The following is a 4,462-nucleotide window of genomic DNA, read 5'->3' on the forward strand; positions in this document are numbered from 1 at the left end:
GGAGCAGTGTTTCAAACCAGATTTTTATTACTACAGAGTTATTGTCTGTATAAAATTTTGCCACTTATAAAACAAATAGAGATAACATGGGAGTTAAAGGTAGCTATGAGCACTGTATAAACATTTAAAATGTATATTTTTCTCAGGTTTTATTGAAATACCAGAATTCTTGACTATTAAATTTTCACTTTCAAACTTTCAAAAAAAAAAAAAAAAAGAATGGGAGAAAATATTTACAAATGAAGCAACTGACAAAGGATTAATCTCCAAACTTTCCAAGAAGCTCATGCAGCTTAATATCAAAAAACAGTCAGGGGAGGCGACGGAGCCGGGCCTAGGCATGAGGCCGGGCGGCAACCGGAGCGCAGGTGGCAGTGGCGGCGATGAGCAACATTGTGGAGAAGATGCTAACGGCGCTGCCGGGACTCTTCTTGAAGAACCAGTCAGCTAACAGGCCCGTGGCCACCAAGGCGTCCTTCTCCTCCCGACTGGGCGGCCTGGTCCGTGGCATCACCGCACTCACCTCCAAGCATGAGGAAGAGAAATTAATCCAGCAGGAACTGAATAATCTGAAAGGAACTGTTTCTGCTCCTACTACAACTCTGAAAATAATGAAGGAATATATGGTGAGCCTTATATATTGTGAAATGGTTGGATATGATGCTTCCTTTGGTTACATACATGCAATCAAGTTGGCACAACAAGGAAACCTTTTAGAAAATAGAGTAGGTTATTTGGCTGTTTCTTTATTTCTACATGAAAGTCATGAACTGTTGATTCTCCTTGTGAATACAGTTGTAAAGGACTTGCAGAACACTAACCTAGTAGAAGTATGTATGGCACTTACTATCGTCAGTCAGATTTTCCCTCGAGAAATGATTCCAGCTGTTCTTCCATTAATAGAAGATAAACTTTAACATTCTAAGGAGCTTATATGAAGAAAAGCTGTCCTAGCATTTAAATTCTATCTCATCGCTCCTAATCAAGTACAGCATATCCATATTAAGTTTCGGAAAGCACTTTGTGACAGAGATGTTGGGGTCATGGCTGCTTCCTTGCACATATACCTTAGGATGATTAAGGAGAATTCATCTGCATATAAAGACTTGACTGGGAGTTTTGTAACAATTTTGAAGCAAGTGGTTGGAGGAAAACTCCCCGTAGATTTTAATTACCGCAGTGTACCAGCACCATGGTTACAAATTCAGCTGTTGAGAATACTAGGACTTCTAGGGAAAGATGATCAAAGGACAAGTGAATTAATGTATGATGCTCTCGATGAATCCTTACAAAGAGCTGAGTTAAATCACAATGTCACATATGCTATTCTGTTTGAATGTGTACGTACAGTCTATTCTATTTATCCTAAATTGGAATTACTTGAGAAGGCTGCCAAGTGCATTGGAAAATTTGTTTTGTCACCTAAAATAAATCTCAATTATTTAGGATTGAAGGCTCTTACCTATGTTATCCAACAGGATCCCACTCTGGCTCTTCAATACCAGATGAAAATAATTGAATGCTTAGACCATCCTGATCCTATTATTAAAGAGAGACTCTGGAACTTCTTTACAGAATTACTAATGCACAGAATATAACAGTGATTGTCCAGAAAATGCTTGAATATTTACATCAGAGCAAAGAAGAATATATTATTGTCAATTTAGTTGGCAAAATAGCTGAGCTGGCTGAGAAATATTCTCCTGATAATGCGTGGTTTATTCAGACAATGAATGCTGTATTTTCAGTGGGAGGAGATGTTATGCATCCTGATATTCCCAATAACTTTCTGAGACTGCTAGCAGAAAGTTTTGATGATGAAACAGAAAATCAACAATTAAGACTCTATGCAGTTCAGTCTTATTTCACTTTACTAGATGTGGAAAATGTGTTCTACCCACAGAGATTTCTTCAAGTTATGAGTTGGGTTTTAGGGGAGTATTCCTACCTCTTAGATAAGGAAACGCCAGAGGAAGTTATAACCAAGCTCTACAAGTTACTTAGGAGTGACTCCATTTCTTCAGAAACAAAAGCCTGGATAATTGCTGCTGTTACCAAGTTGACACCTCAAGTACACTCTTCTAATATAGTTGAGAGATTAAGCCAGGAATTTACCACATCTTCGGATATTTGTTTGAGACAGCATGCATTTGAATTAAAACATTTGCATGAGAATGTGAAATTTATGAAAGGCTTGATTCCAGTTGATAAGAGTTGTGAAGACATGGTGGTAGTTGCTTCCTTATCTTTTCTGGATGGTTTTGTGGCTGAAGAACTAAGTCAGGGGGCAGCACTTACAAACCTCACCACCAACGGCAGGAGGAAAAGCTTTCTCAGGAAAAAGTTCTCAGTTTTGAACCATAAGGACTCTCCTTTTCTTCATCTGATTTCGCTGGACGACAGTCTCCTGCTGGCATTTCTCTTGGTTCAGATATATCTGGGAATAGTAAAGAGACCGGGCTAAAAGAGACAAATAGCTTGAAGCTGGAAGGTGTAAAGAAATTGTGGGGGAAAGAGGGCTATCTTCCCAAGAAGGAAAGCAAAACCGGTGATGAAACAGAAGCTCTGCCAGTCCCTCAAGTGAATATAATAATGGAAAATGTAGATCAAAGTATAACAAAAACCAATCAATCTCAAGCCCTTACCCAGTCTAAAGAAAAGAAAGAAAAGCAGCTGCTGGCATCATCACTATTTGTTGGACTAGGATCAGAAAGTACAATCAATTTGCTAGGAAAAGTAGATACCCTTTCTCACAAGTTCAGAAGGAAATCAAAAGTCAAGGAAACCAAAAGTGGGCAAACAACCACTGCTCAAAATATGACCCGTTCTTCCTTTAGTTCTTCATCAAATGTGACTTATGAAGAAGACTATTATTTGGATCATTTGTAGGATAGAGGAGACAAAGAAGTAAAGAAATATTCTCTTAATTCAGAACTTTTAGATTCTGAGTCACTCACAGAACTGCCCTTGGTTGAGAAAATCTCAAATTGCAGGCTGTCTACACCCTCTTTGTTTGCTGGTAACAACATGGAAGTTTTTCACACTCCTCAGTCCACTGCAGCTTCAGTTGCCAATGAAATCTCTTTAGCTGCTTCTTTGCTGGAAGAAACTACTGAACACATGCATTCAGATCTTATGGAGGTCTGTAATAATGAAACCATATCAGTGTCTTCTTACAAAATTTGGAAAGATGAGTGTTTGTTGATGGTCTGGTCAGTTTTTAATAAGAGTGTTTCAGAACTGAAAAGTGCTAACCTAGAAATTGCTCCTACAGAAAATTTCAAGATCACTGAGCAACCTGGATACTGCTTGCCTGTAATAGAAGCAGAAAGCACCAAAAACTTTCAATACAGTGTGCAGATGGAAAAACCTTTTACAGAAGGGAATCTTTCTGGTTTTATAAATTATCAAGTGATGGATACTCATTCTGTTCAGCTCGAATTTTCAGTAAACTTATCACTATTAGATTTCATTGGGCCATTAAAAATCTCGACTGAAGACTTTGGTAAACTCTGGTTATCCTTCGCAAATGATGTGAAACAAAATGTGAAGATGCAGAATCACAAGCTGCTCTGCCTTCTACCTTAAAGGCCCTGCAACAGGAACTAAGACTTCATGTTGTTGACATTATAGGTTTGTAGTGTTCTAAAAAGGCAATCTTGTGTTTATAGGGGCTTTCTTACAATCAGAAAACAAATTAACTCTTGTAAGTGTCAGATTTCTTAGAGCTGTATTTCATGTTATGAGTATCTTTCAGATAAGTGTGTTGTTCAGACTTTATTAAATAATTTTTTGTGTGGTAAAATATACATAATGAAATTTACCATTTTAACCATTTTTAAATGTACAGATTAGTGGCATTAAATACATTCATGTTATGCAGCCATTGCCACCATCATCTCCAGAACTTTTTCCTCTTTCCTAAGTAAAACTGTACCCATTAAACACTAACTCCCCATTGCCCCTACCTCTCCAGCCCTTTGCAACCACCATTCTATTTTCTGTCTCTATGAATTTGACTACTCTAGTTACCTCATCTAAGTAGAATCATACAATATTTGTCCTTTTGTGACTGGCTTATTTCACTTGTCTTAATGTCTTCAAGGTTCATCTATGTTATGTGTCAAAATTTCCTTCCTTTTTAAGGCTAAATATTGTTCCATTTTACGAATGTACCACATTGGTTTATCCATTAATATTTTGACAGACACTGTGTTTGTTTCCACCTTTTGGCTATTGTGAATAACGCTGCTCTGAACATGGGTGTACAAATAAATCTGTGTTTGAGTCAAAAAAAATCACAATCTAAAAATGGGCAGAAGACCAAGACATTTCCCCAAAGAAGATATACAGATTGCCAACAAACAAATGAAAGGATGCTCAACATCACTAATCATCACTAGAGAAATGCAGATCAAAACTACAATGAGGTATCACCTCACACCAGTCAGAATTACCATCA

The 4,462-nt window shown here is 37.6% G+C and overlaps 1 pseudogene across 1 annotated transcript; it reads left to right on the plus strand.

Annotated features, from left to right (window-relative positions):
• The first annotated feature begins 383 nt into the window (after positions 1-383).
• Positions 384-3,641, plus strand: LOC307057544 (AP-4 complex subunit epsilon-1-like; annotated as a pseudogene). Its single transcript has one exon. The product of its transcript is annotated as an AP-4 complex subunit epsilon-1-like (transcript).
• The last annotated feature ends 821 nt before the right edge of the window (positions 3,642-4,462 follow it).

The sequence above is a fragment of the Hyperoodon ampullatus genome (genome assembly GCF_949752795.1).
Source record: "Hyperoodon ampullatus genome assembly, chromosome: 8".
In the NCBI taxonomy this organism is placed as follows: Eukaryota; Metazoa; Chordata; class Mammalia; order Artiodactyla; family Ziphiidae; genus Hyperoodon; species Hyperoodon ampullatus.